Consider the following 24,335-nt stretch of genomic DNA (forward strand, 5'->3'; position numbering starts at 1 on the left):
TACGCTAGCAAAATTTTGCGAAATGTTCGTACTCCCATCTCGTTCAAAGAAAAGATAGCATAAACAATTTATTTCTTGAACCAGCAGTAATAACTGGTCCGTTGACATGTTCGCTCATAAGCCATTACCATATTGTTTTTACGTTGTGCTCATTACAAACTATACAGCAGAACTAAAGCAGAACACACCGCCATGACACAACAGTGCACGATGTTATTCGTCTGCTAATTCCCGCCCTATACAAGAACCAATCAGATTCTCTGATGGCGGCTGATGGAGACTGCCACCACCTCTGCAAGTTGATGGCACCGGTGCGACACCGGTGGAGCATCAATGACGTCATCGGTGGAATTCGGAACACCGTGATGCCATCGGATTGCTCACCGGTGAGATTCGGAATACGCTCTATGGTTATCAGTAGTGTCAGAATTATAAGCTCCAAAACCGGTTGTGGAGTTGGATCGGAGCTTGAACTTGCTTATGTCTGTGGAAACACCGGAGCACGCAACCAGTCTAGTGGAGCGCTCCGCTCCGTTTAGTTCCTGTCTGTCAACGCTGGGTTACATAAACAAAAAAATATATATCGGTTAAACGAGCGTTGAGGGACTTCCGCCGATTTTGGAATAGACACCGACCCACTTAGGTTAATTTCAATTAAGAAATACGCCAAACGAATTACCTTTGCACCAAAAACGGATGCTCCCTGGACCAAATTATCGTATTTTATAATTATTTGGATGCAACACGAGTCAGAAGTCTTGCTAAAATCGGCGGAAGTTCCTCAAGGCTCGTTTCACCAAAAATAAATTTGAATTTCTAAGAAACATAAAACATAGCGTTAAATAAAGTGTTTTTCTTTACTTAAGATTGTATATATTTGATCTCAAACATACGAAAAAAATTTTCTTGATCTTTTAGTAAGTGTCGAGTAATTAAATAAAGATTAGGGAACGGATTACTACACTGAAAAGTAGAGATAATGTTTCAAACGAGATACTTGATTGCTTATACATATATAACAGTTGCCAAAACAGATAAAAGATCAGTATGGTATAAACAACTGTGACAATTCAAGGCTGGTTGACGTTCGAGAGTTGATCACTCCCGAAGTCCCGATGTTTTGAACGTTTGCTCGCAAGCAGTCAACGACAGACAATACTGTCGTGCGGGTTTTCGACTTTGTGGGCGCTGTTAGTCTTGCATTCTCTCTCGTAGTTCAACTCTAATCTCAACTATTTACACTGGAATCATACTAATAGAAGCCTTTAAGAAATTCGAGCCATATAGAAATCGAGGAAAGTAGGTACGCGGAGCAAAGAGATAAACCCTCGACAGGCGCGCAGGAGTTTATTTGTAGAGCGAGACAGACTTGGAATAAATCTTGTCCCTCACTCACAGTGTGAGAGGGCGGGCGAGGTAATTCAGTATTTTGCATATACCCCAGAGAGAAGGCAGTTAAATTTACTTAGTGCTTTTATAGGTGCAATTCAACACGTGGCTTGTTTCGGTGTATTGCGTGTGGCCTAATACAGGAAATAGAGCGAGGCGTTCAGCACTCGCTGCAATTACGACTTGTGCCAGATAAACTGCTATAAATTTTACAAACATAATAGTCGGCCCTACTGCCATGACGTGGAATTAGTCTGCGTTTGTTGCACAGACAACTGGTCTGATCCTAATACTGAACACCTCATACATTGTATTCAAGACCTCTGGTTGTACCACCTCCACCACCACCACATTGATCATCATATTTATCATCACCACCACCATAATCATCGTCATCATCATCTTCATTACTATCACCATCAAAATCTTCATCACCACCATCATCTTCATCATCACAACCATCATCACCATCATCATCTTCAACATCATCACCACCACCATCAACATCTTCAACATCACCACCACCTTCATCTTCATCATCATCCTCATCATCATCATCATCTTCAACATCATCACCACCACCATCAACATCTTCAACATCATCACCACCTTCATCTTCATCATCATCATCATCATCATCATCATCATCATCATCATCGCCATCATCATCTTCAACATCATCACCACCACCATCAACATCTTCAACATCATCACCACCTTCATCTTCATCATCGTCATCATCATCACCATCATCACCACCACCATCAACATCTTCAACATCATCACCATCTTCATCTTCATCATCATCTTCAACATCATCACCACCACCACCATCAACATCTTCAACATCATCACCACCTTCATCTTCATCATCATCATCACCATCATCTTCAACATCATCACCACCACCATCAACATCTTCAACATCATCACCACCACCATCAACATCTTCAACATCATCACCACCACCATCAACATCTTCAACATCATCACCACCTTCATCTTCATTATCATCATCACCATCATCATCTTCAACATCATCACCACCACCATCAACATCTTCAACATTATCTCCACCTTCATCTTCATCATCATCACCACCATCATCATCAACATCATCACCACCACCATCAACATCTTCAACATCATCACCACCTTCATCTTCATCATCATCATCATCTTCAACATCATCACCACCGCCATCAACATCTTCATCATCACCACCTTCATCTTCATCATCATCATCATCATCACTATCATCTTCAACATCATCACCACCACCATCAACATCTTCAATATCACCACCTTCATCTTCATCTTCATCATCATCATCATCTTCAACATCACCACCACCATCAACATCTTCAACATCACCACCACCTTCATCTTCTTCATCATCATCATCATCATCATCATCATCACAATTCATCATCTTTATCATCATTAACATCTTCATCACCATCACCATCATCTTCATCGTCATTATCACCACCATCATCTTCATCATCATTTTCTTCAACATCACCACCATCAACATCTTCAACATCATCATCACATCATCTTCATAATTATCATCACTATCATCATCTTTATCATCATCATTAACATCTTCATCACCATCATTATAACCACCATCATCTTTATCACCACCACCATCACCGTCACCATGTATATCATTACCATCGTCATCTTCATCATCACCACCATCGCTATCTTCATCATCACCACCTTCATAATCTTTTATATTTATCTGTAGGTCTATAGCTATATTATTTTGAAATTTCAAATGGCACTCCTATATTTTTATGCTTAAATAAAAAAGAGCATTCAATTGTTTATCTACCTCATTCATTTATTTCACACCTTTTGCCTGGCAATCTGACAAGAAACAGTTTATTTTGCACCGTAAGTATTACCAATTTGTGTATAAGGATTATGCAAATAATATTAGCAAAGACATTGCCATGTTCTAATACTTCTATAAGGTAATTCCGGGAGAGTTGCCCCACTTAAAGTTTTTATCGTTTAAAAATTAAACAAACCAAAGCAGATATTTTATTCATGTGTTATAGCAAGTGAAATACATTAAAGTTTTATGTAAAATATGAAACAATCGATAATTCGTACACAATAAGTGGTAAAATAAAAATTAATCAGATACGATATCACTGCAATATACACACATATAGGGGAGAGATGCCCCTCTGTGGTAATTCCCAAATTACACTATTAATTTGATAAATAACACTCTAAATAATGTTGCTTATTTTATTTTTGCAATAAGTTCATTTTCTGAACTCGTTTTTCAGTGCGACCACACATATGGCACTTAGCCCACATGTTATGGAACTTCTTGCAGAAAAGTCACTGAATCCAATCAAAAACTTCCTTCATTTGATAAAATGTTCAAGGCACTCAACAAAGTAGGAACTATCTACTTTGTTTCATTTGACGACACTCGCTTAATATTTTCTCCAAAAGTGTCTTCTATATCTACTAGATTTTGAAGAATTTGACTTTGAGCTTTTTGGAACTGGGAGGCTTTCAAAGATGGTATTTCCATTTTTATCTCCACCTGTAACGCGTTCTACCGATCGCTTTCTTTTCTTCACAGCAAAAGATATTACTGGCACATAGTTTATTTCATGAAGGGATTTGAAAGGAGTCGCTGTCGCTGAATTTTCCATTGTGGCACTTGAGCCGCAATTATAACTTCTTATCCCGTTATCATTAGAACTTGTAGCCGATAAAGTTTTCTCTTCTTTGAAATTTCCTGAAGAGGCACAGAAAGGAATTTTTACAGCTGTGTTGTTGATTGATGCATCATAAATACTGAAGAGGTGCTCAGGAACTGCATCTGGATTGAAAGGATAGAAACCTCTGGCTCGAAATCCAAATGACCTCTCTATTACTACCAACGCAGCTTTCTAGATGGATAGTCAGGCTTGCTTTTTATAAGCTATCCATTGCTGTGATTCTCTTCTTGAAATAATGCTTGAGAGACTTAAAATGTTAGCGATCAAGAGATTGAAGTGCCTGAGTTGCATAGGTTGGTAGGCAAACAATTGTGATTCATTATCCTCATTCTAGCATTTTATGTTATGTAAATGTACTGAATGTTCATCCAAAATTAAGAGAATTATGCCAGGATTCTTTCTTGGAGTAAAATTTTCCTTCAATCGCTTCATAAATAATTCTGATGGAACATAGGAATCCGTAAAAAATCTTCCATTTTTCCTCTCAAACATTGCCGGTGAAAGAAATGTTCCCTCGGAATTGCAACATGTTATGACAGAATCACTTCCACCTTTTTCGCTTGAAGTTAAGACTTGAACATTTTTGGATCACTTTTTCTCAACCACTTTTCCTTCTAAATTTGTTTAGTTGGATGCCACTTTCCTCTATTTTATGTGGTTTTTCTACAAATTGCCTTCACATAGAGTTGTTTCCAGTAGGTCAAAATACTGCTTGTCTCGACATACCTTGACCTCTTCAGAGAGATGGATGATCCTTCTGACTGCCTGACAGGTAACTCAAGGTTTCGCTCTAGGAAGAATTGCAGCCATTGGATGTTTCTTGAAGACTCCACTAGATTTCAGTCGGTTGATTGTTCTCTAAATAATTCCATAACAATGCGATGCTTCATTAATTCCCAATTCCCCAAAAAGTTACAGTAAGATCGGAGAAATCTCTGGGATTGCATTGACTAACGTTTGGTCGTGAAATGTGTCTTTCAAACACAACTTTGGACATCCCTTAAAATTTGGAAGGCCGTCAACTTTGGGCACCTATTGAAAATGTCGCTCCAACAAATTTAGAATACCGGTATTCCTTAAAATGTTCATGGATTTCAACTTTGAACACCTCTTGAAAATATGTGATCCTCTAGCAAGTTTTGGTCACCCTTTACAATTATTGGCCTCTAATATACAATAATTCTATTCTAATATAATAATTCAATTAAAATTCCAATAAATTCAGCAAGGACACTAATAATAATTAGTTATGTACCGTAATATCAGTCTTAAGTACATGGGGCGTCTCTCCCTCAAACAGGTGGGGCATCTCTCCCTTTAGCATGACCATTACGCCTTATGTATTTAAGGGTAACCGTAATGGACAATTACTTATTTTTTTGTTTAGAATGGAGTACAATGCATGTACTTGTCAAATATATTGGATTAAGCAACATATACATAGCCATTATCCCAATTACGAATTTTGAAAAATTATAAATATTACAACAAAGCCTAGGAAAAACAGCATTTCTTTTCCTATTCACTTTTCACACACAAAAAAAACCGTCACAAAGATTGCACTGCTTGCCTTCGAGGGTGGTATACGAATTAAACAAATGGTCCCAAGGTCGATTCCTTAGAGATTTTGAGATAAGGAGAAAGTGAGGGTGGGGCGACTCTCCCCGTGGGGCATCTCTCCCGGAATTACCTTACATTGAATGGCTCGAAATCGCCTATATGTAAGTTAGCATTTTTAATACATTTCGAGACCGGCGAGGAAGATTTAAAATTTTTAATATAGAAGAGTTTGTGATGTCCTTCATAGGAATACGAAAAATATTATTATTATTATTATTATTATTATTATTATTATCATTATACCAATAAAAATAATAAAAATAATAAAAATTATACCTCCAAAAATCTAATTCTGTGCATTTAAAATATGTCTAAACAACCTTATTTTTAAACGACTGAGGACTATACCTGGTAAGGTTTATGTTGTCTCAGTAGCAATAAAACCAAGTCCCTTCAAATGAGGGTGAAGATTATAGGAGGGTTGTAAATTTTCAGGATACCTTTCAAAATCTTGTTATTGTACAGGCTGCCGGAACTCAGTTTCTTGAAAGACAAGGTCAGTGACGGAACTACACAGTACGAAGAGAGATATTTTGTTACTTTATTTTGCGCTACAGCATTTATCAACTAGTCCCTTCCGCCACTGGCATCGCTTCACTCCCCCCATCGCAATAACAACACAGACAAGGTAAGAAATATCTCCTTTCTCTCTCTCTTCACAGTGAGACAAGATTCATCACACAGACTTTAAGGCCCAATTGTATAAAAATCCCTGACTAAAGATCAACTTTGATCGAAGATCGAAAAGTGAACCGAGTTCAGACACTTCTTCTAATGTATAAAACTTTTCTGCGATCAAATTACCTTGGTTCAAATGCAATCTAAGTTCACGTGAAAAGGATTTGGCAACATCGCATAAACAGGTGAAATACGTGATGCGCGGACCATGTTATACAGGTTTATTCAGTGTTGCCAATCTAGCGACTTTAACTCTTTTTCAACAACAATTTCCTTTAACTTTTATATTGCTTAAATAGGGATTTAGTGACCTTTTTAGCACCCCATAGTGAAAAAATGTAATCTTTCTTTGTTGATAATGAGAAATCTAGCGACTTTACAACTACTTTTTGGCGACTTTCCGTACACTCTGTTGGAGACACTGGTTTTTTGTGCAATGTAAATAATGGCGGACAATAAGAAGAAGGTTGACTGTTCTCCGAGTTATCATGTTATGGTGTTTGATACTGCTAAACATAATAAAGCTTTATAAAACGACAATTTTCGTTTAGTAATACAATTAATTGAAAATTTATGAATGTACCTATCATATCCATTAATAATTAATGGTTGTTATAAACATACTATAATTATAGGTTATGTTATTTGATACTGCTGAACACGATACAGCCTTATAAAATATAAGATTGATTGTGTATTAAGGCAAGAAATTGAAAGAAATATATATAAATGTACCTGTCATATCTATTAATATTAATAATAATGAATATTTTATTTGCACAATCTGTCACTCTTATATTTCAAACAGAAAAGAAATAACTGAACTTGGATCATCTAAGTTAATCGGAGAAATTTCTTCAGTCAAAGTTGACTTTAGTTTGAGACAAATTAATCTCAGAGCAGACTTTATACAACACAAAATTCCAAGTTCAGCTGAAACAAGGATCAATTTAAGCTCTGATCTAAGATTAAATGGTTTATACAATCGGGCCTAAGACTACCCCTGATTTCCAGCGGCAGCGAATTCCATGGCTATTGAGAAAGAACTTGAGTACAGAGATGTCTGATGACGTGGTATTGATAGCAACAGATTGTGCTGTGAACGTGTATTACGATTATGATGCGAAGCTAGGAGAGTAAACCGAGAGGCAAGGTAGTTGGGTGTGGAATCATGTATAATTAGATATAGCAGGCAAAGAGAATGTATATAAGATAAAGGCTAGTTCACAATAAACCGAAAACGGAAACGACAACAATTCGAGAACGGAAATAATGTTAAAATGAATGTATTTATTTTAATAATATTTCCGTTCTCGTTTTTGTTCCCGGTTTATTGTGAACCAGCCTTAACTATTATAATGGTGGTGTCAGAAAATCCTGATGAGTTTGAGTACGAGTCTAACGTAGTAGCCATCCGATCTGCAAGCCATCCAACCTTACTTTGTGTGCAGTTAGACACGTGCACAACATAAACTGTCTCAACAGAAATGCGATAAGAAAACAATTTGGTGCCAGAAGCAACACGACATCATAATCATCTAGCGTCTCAGTAAAATGAAGGTAATAATGGCAATGAAATTAGTCCAGGATCCGGCGCCAAACGTTACCCAGCATTTGCTCTTATTTGGTTGAGGGAAAACCCAGTAAATAACCTCAACCAATAACTTCTCCAGATCTGCTCTTTACTATCAGGAATGTTAACCGTAACTCCACAGCAATGAACTAATTATTATTATTATTATTATTATTATTATTGTTATTGTTATAAACAAATAAAAATATTTTCGTAATGACCTACAAGGTTGTCTGTAAAGTCCTAGAATCATTGCAAACACTGGAATGTAAACTTCTCGCTGATTCATTTCACGAAACTTTTTCTTTCCTATTTGATCAGATTTACTACTGACAGAGATTACTATAAGTCGCATATCGAAACAACAATCTATAACTAGCGTTCGTAGTAGTTGAAAATGAGCGTTAAATAAAGGATTGCTAATTATCAAAACACTCTGGACGTGTGGATATTTTGCAGCTGTCAACTCGTTTTCCTTTAATAGAGTTAGGCTCCCTTAATGTACCATGCAACACTAATAATGGTGGACTGTCATACGTGATGGATGCCGTTATCAAGTATTTAAAGCCCTCATTTTCAACGGAGGGGTCATTTCAAATCAAATTTCGGGATTCCCGGAATATTTTTCTGTTGACATGACCATTTTTGATTTAGCATATCAGGACACCGAATTTACCATGAAATGGTTTATTATAATTTATGCTCTCCCATTGCATCACACACTATCTGATGTCTGTGTAAAAAGCCACTGAACATCATGTACGTCATGAGTAATGGGTAGTACAGACGTCTCCAAAAGCGTACTCGCGAGTAAGCCCCTGAACGGAACCGAAGCCAGTACGTAATGAGCGCGCTCCACCTCACCCATCCCCACCTGTACTGTACTCAATGTTTATGCGCAAACGAAGAGCAGTGGCGGACTACCATTATCACTGTATTGGTCGGAGTGTTCCACCGTTTCACAGTGTCTTCTAATCATGGACGTAGTACAATCAAGGATAAATAGGAAGTGAATTTTTTTTTGTGTTAGTGGGGAGAATGTGAAATGCTTAATTTGTTCGAAAATTCTTAAGGATGTGTTAAAATTCGACATGCGACGACAATACTCGACTCTTCACAAAGAATATCATACAATTACAGGCATGTTGGACATGTGAAAATAATTTATTTTGGGGCTATCTGTATAACTGTTGGTTATACATAATAATCAGTACATTACTCAGTTCCGCTTGACAAAAATATAGTTTTTCGTTTAACTTTAGGTGAAATGCATAGGCCTACAAATATTTTGATAAATATAAAACAAGAAAATACAAACACAAATCACACACGTGTCCTCAGTGTTAAACAAAAAAAGCTTCTTGCTAGCTATGATCTAACTTGGAATATTGGAAAATCAATGAAGCCCTTTACAGAAGCATCATTTGTAAAATCGTGCATACAGGACGTTACTACAATACTGTGTCCAGAACAAAGTAAAAGTTTATGTAAATTAAATTGTTTCCAATTACAGTTCACAGAAGGAATTTCAAGATTGTATGTAATTTAATCTGAAGCAGAAACCACAATTAACCAGTTTGTAGCTTACTCACTTGCATTGGACGAAGCACAGATAGAAATGACAAAGCTCACCTAGCCATTTTCATCCGAGGAGTTAATGAACATTTTACTCTGTCTGAATGTCTTCTAGATTTAATTACAAAATACAACTGGAGAAGATCTTTTCTAGGCACTGAAAGGCACCATAGAACAGAAGAGATTGAATTTGCAATGACTTGTTTCAATAGCAACAGACGGGGCTCCAGCTTCATAGTATGTTAAAATAATATACAAACGTATGGTATTTCTTATTCTTTTGATGTTATTATTTGTAAACATAAGCAGACCGTTGCCACGATCCCTCACTGATCGCCTCGATCTGTTGAGGTACGAGTCTCTCCCCCTTCTCTAGCCTTACAGCACACTGTGTTCGGCGGGCAGCATCGAGAGCACGAATGACGACACGCTTTTTGGAGACCTCCGGTGTAGTATTTTCTTGTTCTCGCCGTTTTAACAAAAGCGCAACTGTGGCTTAGTGGACTTATTTTCACCAAAAAATGAACAAAATTCCGTCTCTGTTGTTGTTCTTCTTCTTCTTTGTTTTCATATACTAATAAATATTGATAATTCAATTAACATTGAGGCGCGTCCGTGAAGTAGGCCTAACTTTCCCACTCGTCCCACAGCTAGCAAACCATATGTTGCGCGAAGCGATTGCGTGTACGTGATAGAGTAATGTCCTGGCATGGCGCATGCGCTAGCGGAACTTCCCGAGTGCTATCAGTAGCTTCGTTGCATTGGTTGAAGATGGACGTTCCTATTCCAGCTCCCGCCGCGTATGAAGTGCGGTCAATGATAAAGTTTTTGAATGTACAGGGCATAGCGCTGATTGAAATTGATCGTCAGCTGTGCCCAATCAATAACAACAATAAAATGCAAAATGAATGCCATCAGAATGCGCCGTTTGTTATGGTGCCCCATTCATCTTACACAAAACTAAAGACGACTGACGTCCGTACACGTCGTGTGTTGTGTGTTTGCTGTCTTAACATGTAAACAAACCACAACTCCTGTCGACGCCACAATCCACGTACAGTAGCTTGCACGTTCTCCGGACCTGTCGCCACTCGACTTCTTCCTGTGGGGAACTGTAAAGGACAGTGTGTACCAGAACATTCTGACAACACCAGACGACATGCAGTAACACATTCGACAGGCTTGTGTGTCCTTCAGCCAGCAACATACCTGCAGTCGTACGGTCTTTCGCGGAACGCCTTCGAATGTGCATTAATGTGAATGGTCACCATTTGGAACATCTTTTGTGACTTTCAAAGCATAACATTATCACATTGGAAGTTTTTGTTTCGTTTTGTTGTTAATGATTAAGGAGTTGACATTGTGATACATTTTTGGACTCGTCTTAATTTGTGTAATCAAAGTATGTAGTGCTATTTGAAAAATTGATAACGTCACGTGTATCTTGTGTATCTCCACACTCAAGTTAGCCCCTCGTTCTAACATAACGCTCAAAAACAAAAATTCCAATACCTATCCAAACACAAAAGTTATAATTGGTGCACAAGATAAATGGGACACCCTGTGTCTGTATATAAAATATACACACATATATATTCGAAACACAAATGTTTCTTGCACCAACTAGACTACTCTTTACCAAAGAGAGTTGATGACAATGACTTTCTTCCATATGAAACTGTAACTCGCATACAGCGGTACTTCGAGCTACTGTATGGTCGGGAAAGTATAAGACAAAAATTGATGCCAACGTACAACATTCAAGAAAGAAAGAGCATACATGCAGTTTCTAAGAAAGGTAAACAAATTTTCAATTCCCTACTTAGAGTCGAAGTCCACACCTGTGGAGTAACGGTCAGCGCGTCTGATTGCGAAACCAGGTGGCCCGGGTTCGAATCCCGGTCGGAGCAAGTTACCTGGTTGAGGCTTTTTCCGGGGTTTTCCTTCAACCCAATACGAGCAAATGCTGGGTAACTTTCGGTGCTGGACCCCGGACTCATTTCACCGGCATTATCACCTTCATATCATTCAGACGCTAAATAACCTAGATGTTGATACAGCGTCGTAAAATAACCCAATAAAATAAAAAAAAAACTTAGAGTCGAACCCAGCTCCTTTACATTTGTTGTTAGAATCTTTACAGATGAATGACGCATTGATATTTACTTTTCGTAATACGAAATATTTGATGTAATGTGAGCAGAATGGCTGTGCTGTAATTGCTCATATTTTTAATAAGCGAATATAATTCGAAATGACTGTGAGTAAACTGTTTATTACGCCAATGATAGGGGATAGAGCAAAATAAACTGAGTTATTACCTCCCTGATGGTACTATTTTATCGTCACATCTTCTCACTAATAAAATTTCATATTACTACATAATTTTCCAGCAGTTTACAACTACAAATCAAAGCCTTTCAGACAGCGGAAATAATATAGAGACTTCTGCAGAATTGACTCTAGCTGCAATTTCAATCAATTCCTTTCTCCCTCCAATGCATACATCGCCGATTAGCTGCATACAGTATTTCACTAATCAGACTTCAGATGCATACAAACAATTGTTCTTACTCTGACAAATATTGTCAAGTGAGATGTACTGCCTGATAATAGATAAATACAGGGTGTTTCCGGGCTGGTGTTACAAACTTTCAGGGATGATGGGGAAGGGCACTTGTATCAATTTGAGATAAGGAACCCTGGTCCGGAAATGACTGAGTCGAAAGTTATAAGCAAAAATAGTTGTTAATTAATATTTGAGGAGAAAAATTCGCTCCGGCGCCGGGGATCGAACCCGGGTCCTTGGTTCTACGTACCAAGCGCTCTGACCACTGAGCTACGCCGAATTCAATCCACAGCACCGGATCGAACCCTCCTCCTTCAATGTTTCCCTTTGTGGCCTGACTCCAAGTTAGGCATATATGTTGACATATATGTCCAATGTCAACTGCCATTATACTAGGAGCGCACTCAGCTGAGTGACTTGTTTGGCCGGGATGTATGCCTAACTTGGAGTCAGGCCACAAAGGGAAACATTGAAGGAGGAGGGTTCGGTCCGGTGCTGTGGATTGAATTCGGCGTAGCTCAGTGGTCAGAGCGCTTGGTACGTAGAACCAAGGACCCGGGTTCGATCCCCGGCGCCGAAGCGAAGTTTTCTCCTCAAATATTAGTTGTCAATATTAAAGATATTATTCTATAGGACAAATTAATAAATCTATAATAAAAATAGTTGTGTTGAAATGGAATTGTAATTTCGCATCACGTGCCCTCCTTCCCTTAACCTTTGGAACAGTCGTGGAAAGATGGTATGGGCCGGATGTTTCCTACGTGGGTACTCGGCCCCGATACAATCTGTGAGCTTGTCTACTGTTCCCATTGGCTCATCCGTATTCGAAATCAGGTCTGCTTATTCCGCTCTCGTGTACTCCTCCATTTCACTAGGACTGATCGACTGAACACTGCATCTTGTATACATACGCTGCTGTCTACAGACGTGCATATCAGGACCGATCATGTCCGTTACACATTACGCTATCTGCATTGCTTTAGTGTAGTTTCCTATCCCCTCCCTCAGACAGCGCACTGAACGGAATACTGTAAGTAGACAACGTAAACAAAGTCAGATGAATACAGTATGTGTAAGATGTACAGATAAATACACATAAATAAGGTGTACAGATGAATAAAATTATTTCATTTCCACACAACTATTTTTGCTTATAACTTTTGACTCAGTCATTTCCGGACCAGGGTTCCTTATCTCAAATTGATATATGTGTCCTTCCCCGTCATCCCTGAAAGTTTGTAACACTAGCCCGGAAACAGTCTGTATATCAGCCAGAACCTAAATCAGAGGTAGCCTGGTATTTAAACAACATTATATTCGAAACAATGATCCATTCGATTCTAACACTACTAAATTTGTGACATGATGACATTTTTAGTTTCTCTATTATTCTGTGAATGTGAAAAAAAATATATATATTTTTTTTTTGTTGGAGCACCTGTAACGCTGAATTCACTTCCCCTCTCCCCCCCGTGTTAGGAAGATAATCGAGGATAACAAGTTACAAATTAAATTTTGACGTGGGAGAGTTAGGGCTTGTAAATATTGTCTGCAGTGCCCTAATTCTAAAGTTCACTTTCGTTCCGAAGGAAACTATGCTGGGAAAACTTCCGAAATCATCAGATGGAAATGTTATTCCACAATAAATCTTTTGCGAGCTATACAGTATATGGTTTTATTGACAGTAGTTCTGCTGCACACTCTACTACATATTAATAGATATTACACTTTTACTACGTCATACTACTTTTGACCAATAAAACGATACGAAAGCACGTTTTTCAATCAATCACGGCTGCTTATCGCACAATTTTATCACTTCCCTAGCATTTGTTCTTTTTTGCCAGTATTTAAAACTACAAATTCTTTACGGAACTATAAAACATGCTTTGCGATCGTCATTTGTTTCCCGCATAGATAGTCGACTGAAAATGGCGGCTCCGTTCAAACGTTTTGGTGAAGCTAACATTAGTGAAATATAATATTAATAAGTCCATTAATATTTTATTGAATTAGAGAGTACTATTTCTTCTAATCTTTATATACTTTCTTCTAATCGTGTAATAGACAATTAAATCCCACTCGAATTTTGATTTTCTCTAGATAAATAAAAACCTCTAGTGAGACTACTGTTGTTAATATTTTCTAAATGGAAATCAGTTTCCGTTCGGTCCGGGATACATAATTTCATTGGTTTTTCACAGAGTATTAATTATCAAACGAAACTAAAATATTGAATAATTATTAAGTTATTTTACACTTTATAACAATGTTGACACCGAAGAAAAATTCAACCATTGAATTTTTTTATCATACTAAAAATGACACTGAAGCAATTTCAACAATTAAATGACTTTCTCTTGGCACAATAAAACTGACACTGATTACAAATTCAATAATTATATCACTTCAGCTGATTGAGTTGAAGAGAAATTCAACAATTAAATCGTTTAATCTTCGTGAAATTAGAATGACACAAGATAAATAAAAAAACTGAACCATTTCGATTTCCGTAAGATGAAACTATAGGCGAATTCAACAAATAATGAAATCATTAAATTGACACTCATGATAAATTAAACAATTGTATCACTTCAGAAATTCAAAATTCAATACTATTACATCTCTTACGTATTAATAATATAGCTGTCGAAGACAATTTTAATAATTAAATCGTTTCAATATTGTATAAAGAATTTGACACAACAGAAATTTAACAACTGAACCATTTCGATTTCCACAATGAGATGAATCCGAAGATAAATTTAACGACTGAAGTGTTTAAAAAAGAACTATAGTCAAAGAAATGCAAATGTGAAATATTGAGCATATGATGAGAGTATTGTAGTGGCCATCTACTGAATTATGTTATACATAGGTTGGATAAAAAGTTATGGCAACACTGCTGTCATGTGACGATTTTGCGTTCGGGAGCTGCCAGCTGTGTGGACATGAACAAGGACTGTTAGATGAGTTAGTGCAGCCAGCGGCGACAGTACTCTGTCAATCTACTGCAGTGTGTTAGTCCTATGTTATAGAAGTGGAAATTTTCAGTGGTTTTCAGAAAATAACTATAGTCCAAAGACTTTTTAAAAATGAAAATAGCCATTGTCCAGAACGATGGAAGCATTTACAAATATTCCATTCATATAATCTTGAAACATTTATCCATACAATTTTAAACTGTAATATACTGCTTCTTATGTACGCGGCATCAGAGAAAAATACTTTAGCACGTGAATTATATTAGTTATGGAGTCATCTTTAGGTACAGAAGTAACTCCATGGAAGGAACGTAAGCAACGAAAGGAGAGGAGCAGGATATAATAAAGAAATAGAAGATTAAAGGAGAGGCACACTTCAGCCACAAATTTTAAAGGATAGACAAGAAACTGTCCAGAATATCCAAGCACAAATTTTAAGGATAGACAAGAAACTGTCCAGAATATCCAGGTACAATTTTTAAAGGATAGACAAGAAACTGTCCAGAATATCCAGGCACAAATTTTAAAGGATAGACAAGAAACTGTCCAGAATATCCAGGCACAAATTTTAAAGGATAGATAAGAAACTGTCAGAATATCCAGGCACAATTTTTAAAGGATAGACAAGAAACTGCCCAGAACATCCAGGCACAAATTTTAAAGGATAGACAAGAAACTGTCAGAATATCCAGGCACAAATTTTAACGGATAGACAAGAAAGTGTCCAGAATATCCAGGCACAAATTTTAAAGGATAGACAAGAAACTGTCCAGAATGTCCAGGCGCAAATTTTAAAGGATAGACAAGAAACTGTCAGAATATCCAGGCACAAATTTTAAAGGATAGATAAGAAACTGCCAGAATATCCAGGCACAATTTTTAAAGGATAGACAAGAAACTGTCCAGAACATCCAGGCACAAATTTTAAAGGATAGACAAGAAACTGTCCAGAATGTCCAGGCACAAATTTTAAAGGATAGACAAGAAACTGTCCAGAATATCCAGGCACAAATTTTAAAGGATAGACAAGAAATTTTCCAGAATATCCATCCTTTTAGCATAAATTATAAAATGTTATGTTGAATTTTAACCATTTGTACTGTTTTTTTTAGAGTTATTTTAACATAAATTGATGTCTATGGTAAGAGAAAACATTTCAATCAAAAATGAATTGTGAAAAAAATGTTACTTCCGCCCTTTTAACAAACAGCGATTCATTTTTTCTTAAAACAACCATTGTCCACAGTTACCTACATTTACACATGTATTTCTATGAGGCAATTTAAGTTATAAATGTACCATTATCTTTTCCAAAGTTTCTATAACACCTTAAGAAATAGCATGATGAATTTCATACTCGAAGTTTCAATAATACCCATGCCAGATAGTGTTTTGTATCTCCTGAAAATATATGTCTGTGGCCTAAGGTTATTTAAAAAATAACAGAACTCTTCAATAACATCTAACATTCTATTTATGAGCTATATATTTACTTTCAATTTCATATAGGCTTAACACTCATTAGAACTATTAATATCTAGTAACATTGACAGTAGCTAAAATTGCTTTAGTTCATCGTCTATTTCACATGTAGTAGTTTTTAGAAAGTAATTAATTACAGTGTTTAAGAACGATTAAAAAAATCGAAATTTTAATTCTCTCATTTAAAACTGAACTAAATTATGAACACTGAAGTGAATAAAGGATTTATTTTCACATAGGCTGTACTAATTCTAGAGATTTATAAGCACAAGGATGGAGGGTTAAAAGCTTGGCGGTTTCAGATCCGCATTATGAAGAGTTACTGTGACTCTAAATAAAACAATAATAAGTTTAATTGGCTCGAAAGAAGTTACTAATCTGCTCATTAGGACATATCTTACACTGAAATACTCTTTCAAATGAACTGTTTTCTATCAGAAACATAAATAATAATTCCCAAATAAAATGGAGTGTATTTATAAATGAGTATTTCAACATTTGCTGTACGTCACTATATTTTACTATTGATTGCTTACGATAAGTTTAGAATAACACAGAGAAGGGTACACGTGAAAAACGAACAATGTCACAATTCTGTTAAGGGTGATGTCGTTATCTAATTCACTGTATTACTACAAACTTTAGTGTTATTTTTACCAAAAATGGTAAAGTGGAATTAAAACCACGGATACACTCGTAATTTCCTTCATTTCAAATAGAAACACCAATAAATTTAGCAGTAATATACCGAAATAGATCATTACCTCACCTTTAATAGAAATGTGACATTGTTCGTTTTTCTCGTGTAAGATTATATTCTTGTAGGCCTACGTAGATTTTATTAGTTACAGTAGTATTCATTACTATTCTCTGGTTTTCCGTACCATTTGTATTCTGATCATTTGCACTTTGCCGCTCTCAAATATACTGTAAGTAGTCAATAGCATTATTGTATAGTTAGAGTCACTTACGTATTATTATAGGAGCTAATTAAAAAAATTGAATGTATAAGAATCATTTATGACAGTTTCGAAAACAGCTATAGCGTTCATGCAGTGAAGCGCTTCCTCTTTATTTTCTTCTATTCGGTAGAAATTAAAGTGTTTTTGGGATTTAAAGCACGGACCGTACATTGTACGACATCACCAATCACTGTTTACCCTCATAAATTATTCTTCTTCTAGCTGGAAACACTTGAAACTAAACTACGATTATTTTCATGTCCCGCCACAAACAGATCTCGCGCGGTGGGCAGGCAGAATGACATTGGCAAGAACGCCGTACGCGCCAAGTGAGGCTATTGAAGAATAATTGAGCGTTTAATCGTAATTCGTGATCAGAGGTTACTAAATTGCACCTTCTTTCAAATCTGATATTGTTACTACACTGTACTCCAAGCCGTTACAGAACTGGCAACTATAATCTTTTCGCTGTAAGAAAAATCCTAATGTAAACAATAGCACGTGACTGAAGTGAGGCTTCATTGGCCACTGTTTGGCGCCATAGACTCTCAGTACATGTTCCCGCCTACTGTTGTACATTCTGTTTCTTGTTAAACAATTCCCGTTACTCATCAAGTAGGCCTAACGTCACTACTATGCAGTTGTTTGCTTACTTTACTTACGTTTACTTTATAATTAAATTATTACATAACCTTTAAGACTATTTGTTTTTCCGCTTTTGAGAGAGTTTCCACTCTTATGATTAATAACCACACACACCGAGGATACAGAAGCCATACTATGACAACTACGAGCTCATCTGACGCCAGCTTTTCACAAGAACAGACTACCGCGGTGTTACTGTTGGTATTCATCCGCGTTCATTGTACATAATAATATATAAACATAGTTTTTCTTTTACATAGCATTTTACATATGAGCGAAGTTATATGTTCCATCGTATTTAACAAGTAGAATTCAATTTTTTATTTTCAAATAATACAAGATTATGGTTTCCAAATACGAACTATATTTTCCTGCGTCATGTGAGTGTTTCGACTAGGAGCCAATCACGGGTATGACAGCAGCGTGCTTATGTTTACATTAGGATTTTTCTTACAGCGAAAACAGTGTGGTGTTTACCTCTGCGCATAACGAAGGAAACAGCAGTAACTTGTGTGGCCTTCTGCATTCAGCCCCCACCCCTGGTTTTTACTCCGAGCGAAGTACAATATATATTTTTCCGCAAGTGAAGCAATCACAAAACGAGGGCTACGAATAAAGCTGAAAGAAAATGTAAGCCAAGCTGCATTATCTGGGAATGTCGTACTTGAAAGCATCCTTGTGGTACGTCGAGAACGTCACACCCCATCCAGTTCCGGTCCTCCCACGGCATCGCAGTAACCCGGCCTGTGCTTGATGCACAGTAAGTTATCGCTGGGGCATTTCATGAAATGTACTTTACGACTTCTGCGGAGGTGCTGTCATTGGGATTATAACAATGCGCTTCGTAAATTTGGAGGTGGGGGGGGGACTGAAAGCCCGACTTGTGACTAAGCATGATTGAATCTTTCGCAGGGCTGTTTGGGGATTTCTGTTAAGATTAAAAGGGCTGTAGCGAAGCAACTCTTCTCTTGTGTAAGATTGTTAAGACTGAATGCCAGTTATGGTTTTTATAGCCGTACTAGAGCTCTCCCCTCTGGCTTGAGTGCCTCCGTGCAACAACAGCACAATGATCCTGTCAATCCTCGGTCCTGTATGACACGTCACGGCTTTTTACTGGGTGTTCATTTCAAAGTGTGTCATGACGTCACTGTTGTGAATCTGCGATTTGAAGCGAGTTTCAGCTTTTATGTCAGAGAAGTTGCCTATTAATCAAGGCGTTCAATCTGAACTTGACAACGGGTATGGTATAATTTGAACGTCGTAGCAACAGATGGCGGTCTGTACGATCTGTGTGTTACCATAACCTTTTTCGAACTGTGTTTTGCGCGGTCAAGTCGTACGCAGGGTATTTGTTATCATCGGTTGCGTACGGCAATATTCCACGACACAAATCAAATGCTGCGTGTCCATGTTGACCGTCGAAGTTAATGTCAACAAATACGTAAGTAATTGTCTTAACCCTCTTCCCATATCCCGACAGTAAGAAAAAAACTCACCTCAGTACGTGTTTCTAAACAGTTCACATTCCTGCCACAACCAGCGTTATCGTACGTACTCTCAGAATGAACGCCGTGCTTGCTAGCAACTTCTCTGGCACATAGGTAATACGCCTTTGCGGAAGTGTAGGAAAATTGAATTCTCTAGGATCGTTGGCTAGCCACATGACGGCATACAGCGAGCCATGACACACTTTGAACTGAACACGCAGTATAGTAGGCAACAGTGTCCTGCAATGTTCAGGCTACCAAGACATTACGAACTTCGTCCTGCTTCGTATTAAAAATTAATCGCAAGATCTGGAGATAAAATTCTTAAGCGGTTAAAACATGAATGGGTGGAAGTGGAGGACAGGGAATACTTTTATAACAAGGCAGAACAAACACGACAGGCCTCCTCCTGCAGAGCGAACGAACATCGGCGAATATCGAATTTAACCATACTCGACAAACTTGAACCGAACATAGCGCCTGCAATGCACGATGCTAATAGGTAATGACCAGCCTTCGGCCTAGGCACACAGAGTAACCAGTATGAGGTTTAGAGTACACGGAGTATAAATGACGTCATGACCCGTGTGAAAGAGTGACTGCAACAGCACAGGTGGGTTCGTGATGTGCATTACCGTTGTGTGTAAGCCTATTGCTGCTTGGCTGCGGTACGTGTAACAGGCTTCGGCGTAGGGACACCTGATTGAAGGTTACAACTTATGTTAATACTTTAATGGTAGACATTTATTGTCTACACTGGGAATGTACTGTATATATTGCATCTGTACAGGGTGAAATATATTTCTGCCGTACTATGACGGACTGTTTACATATTGAGACACGAAGTAACGGCGCGCTTCATCTCCCACTCCACTCGACCAACACAACACTATCAACCGTGCGTTCTGAACTTCATGCGTTTCTGTGACCAAGACCGAAGCCTGGTATTGACTCATCTCTGCTAGCTGACGATTTTTCAACAAAAACGAGAACTAGGATCGCTTCTAGGAATGGCTTAACAGATTTTTTAAGGAGAAAGTCATTTTAATAGTACTGATAATGATTATGATTTAAGTGTTAGGCCACTTGTTAGCCTGTTCTAGTATCACATCAGGTTTTAGTCCAGTAGTCCCTTTACAAGTCGTTTCTTCCTATCAGTTTAAGGGTTTTTAATATCTTAGGCAGTCTGTCCCTTGTCATTCTCTCTACATGTTGTAAGCATTAATTTTAATGATAATAATAATAATAATAATAATAATAATAATAATAATAATAATAATAACACTTACTTACTGGCTTTTAAGGAACCCGGAGGTTCATTGCCGCCGTCACATAAGCCCGCCATTGGTCCCTATCCTGAGCAAGATTAATCCAATCTCTACCATCATATCCCACCTCTCTCAAATCCATTTTAATATTATCCCCCCATCTATGTCTCGGCCTCCCCAAAGGTCTTTTTCCTTCCGGCCTCCCAACTAACACTCCGTATGTATTTCTGGATTCGCCTATACGTGCTACTTGCCCTGCCCATCTCAAAAGTCTGGATTTATGTTCCTAATTATGTCAGGTGAAAAATACAATGCGTGCAGTTCTGTGTTGTGTAACTTTCTCCGTTCTCCTGTAACTTCATCCCTCTTAGCCCCAAATATTTTCCTAAGAACCTTATTCTCAAACACCCTTAACCTCTCTGAAAACAGTTCTTTACTTAATCCTCCAAGTAGATAAAAATAAATTATGAGTTATTTAACGACGCTCGCAACTGCAGAGGTTATATCAGCGTCGCCGGTGTGCAGGAATGTTGTGCCGCAGGAGTTTTTTTACATACCAGTAAATCTTCTGACATGAGCCTGTCGCATTTAAACACACTTAAATGCCATCGACTTCGGCCGGGATCGAACAGTAACCTCGAGCATAGAAGGCCAGCGCTATACCAACTACCGAGGGCGACTCCAAGTAGATGTTGACCAGAATAAGATGTATAATTGATTGAATACTCTGTCTAAAATATAGGGATAATACACTCAGGGACAAAAAAAACCGGACACTTTAATATTTGCTGGTATTTTGCACAACATTATCTTCTCATACAATATTATGGTAGCCATTTGTTGTTATGGAGACGTGTATACATTGGTGATTGTTTTTTGTTTTATAAACAAGCAATTACAACCAAATATTCCAATTTTCCTTTCGGAGTCTCAGCTATAACAATTTTGTCTCAACCATTTTGTGCTTCATTATCGTTATCATTCGTTATTTCTTTATTTTTACATTTTCTGAGTTTAAGTGGGGTTGTAACATTTGTCTTAAAACAAGATGCGACCTGAAGATGTGGCTCGAGCTGTAGCCCTTTACGATGATGGACGCAGTGTACGTTACATTGCAAATGTTATGAATATGGCTAGAAGCACAACCCATGATGCCATAAAACGGTATAGAGAGACCCTAGAATATACCAGAAGACCAGGTTCGGGTCGTCCAAGAGCTACAAATCCAAATGAAGACAGGTATATGGTGTTGAGAGTTATTAGGGAGCGCAATCTGCCAGCTACTAGTGTAGCCCTGCAATTTGTTAACATGCATGGACGCCCAATTTCGGCCAAAACAGTTAGAAGGAGGTTGAAAGCAAGTGGACTGATATCGAGTAGACCTGCAACTGGTCCCAGACTTCTCAGGATGCATCGAGTTGAACGACTGCGTTTTGCAAATGATCACAGCGATTGGAGAAATGGACAGTGGAGCTGTGTTCTGTTCACCGATTAGTCCCGTTTCAATCTGTGCTCACCTGATGGACGTGAAAGAGTTTGAAGAAGGAGGGGAGAACGATTTTCACAGTGTTACATTTACGAAAATGTGCAGTATGGAGGTGGTGGAGTGATGGTTTGGGCAGAAGTGTGTACGGATGCTCGTACAGAGTTGGTTTTTGTTGAAAATGGAAGACTAACAGCTGATAGGTATATAAATGAATGTTTGGCTGATCATGTTGTGCCATTTGGCCAATTTGTAGGCGATAATTTTGTTTCAATGCATGATAATCTACGGCCGCATATTGCCCATGCGGTCGGAGATTATCTCCAAGAAGTGGGAATCCATTTTCTTCCATGGCCAGCAAGGAGTCCAGACATGAACCCAATTGAACACGTGTGGGACATGCTGGGACGGCATGTTGAGAATAGACGACCGAGGCCAGAATCGTTACAAGAGTTGAGGCGAGCACTTGGCGAAGAATGGGAACTTATTCCTCAAGAAGACATTGCTAACCAAATTGAGAGCATGCCAAGACGTATGGATGCAGTTATTCAAGCCAGAAGGGGTAATATCCGTTACTAAAGAGAGTTTTTAATGTTTAAGGCACCATAAAATGAAGAAACAGACCAAACGATGCCATAGTTATACGCCCTTTGTAATTTTTTGTAAATTTTCTCATCAGAGATTTTTTTTCTTCAAATGTTGTCGTATAAGCTGCTAAATGAAAAATTATTTTGTTTAAATGGGTTTTGTTTCATTTTGAAATAATTGGCAACAAAATACAAGCAAATATAGAAATGTCCGGTTTTTTTGTCCCTGAGTGTATTTGAAATTTCCAAGGATGAAGAGGTGAGGGGGTTAAAAAAATGCATTTCACTGGTTTTAAACTTCACCTTAAATATCAAAATTGGCGTGTCTTATTTTTAAAATTAATTCTATTGAAGTAAATATTTCGATTGGGAAGTTTTTAAATGAAACTTCTGGAGACTTCATCTAGATTTTCAGGTGTATTTTATTCCATATCGTGTTCGTAGCGCTATCGGTAGGTTTGAAATATATCAAGTTGAAATCGCATGCAACTGGAGTGCATTTAAGATTAATTCGTCCCGGTTTTGAACTCTGGGCCACTGAAATCAGCTGCCACAATATATAAAACGTTTGTTGTATCGTAAATAAAACCAACAATGTTCATTAAATTTTTAATGGTCGCGAATGGAGTGAGTCAGACATTGTGCGAGTGGAGTGCAGTTCTCTTTATTGTCGTGAGAGGGTTATTAACATGTTTATGACTGCGCGATGGCATATAATGACGCTGAAAGCCTCCAGCAGATGTGATTTGCTGATTAGAATTATCATCGTGAGACAGAGATGTGGCAATAACGTTTATTACCCGACTTCTTTCCGCTTTGAGCTGTTATCGTCCACATCTCTATTTCTGTATAATGTGCAACTTATCCAACTCTATTGTAAGAACTTCCCGATTCCTAAATTAGGCAAGCTATAAGCAAAGCGCTCCGTTAATTGAACAACTGAGCGTTTGTCCACGATGAAGACTAGTGATGTGTGACGAGATATTTTGTCATGTATTTCCGTGAATTAATAAGACTATTCGATATGATTGCCTACATTGAGTTTTTGATCTCTTAAAGTCATCCTTAGTACATTGTGTATTTGTACAAACTAGCAAACGAATAGAAAAGTAAACAGAAAAGAAATACGGGTGAATAAAGGAACAAAGAATAAAACCGACAAAGGATCAAACTAACAAAGAGGCAGATCAATGAAGAGCAAGCCCAACAAAGAGACAAAACGATAAAGAGTTAAATCAATAAAGAAACAAGCCAAACAACTAAGATACAAACCAATA

At 37.7% G+C, this 24,335-nt stretch overlaps 1 non-coding gene across 1 annotated transcript; it reads left to right on the forward strand.

Moving 5' to 3' along the window:
- Nucleotides 1-12,667: 12,667 nt before the first annotated feature.
- On the forward strand, nucleotides 12,668-12,740 carry TRNAY-GUA (transfer RNA tyrosine (anticodon GUA)). Its single transcript has one exon. It is a non-coding gene; the product is annotated as a tRNA-Tyr (tRNA).
- The last annotated feature ends 11,595 nt before the right edge of the window (nucleotides 12,741-24,335 follow it).

Source organism: Periplaneta americana, chromosome 7, assembly GCF_040183065.1.
Source record: "Periplaneta americana isolate PAMFEO1 chromosome 7, P.americana_PAMFEO1_priV1, whole genome shotgun sequence".
Classification (NCBI taxonomy): domain Eukaryota; kingdom Metazoa; phylum Arthropoda; class Insecta; order Blattodea; family Blattidae; genus Periplaneta; species Periplaneta americana.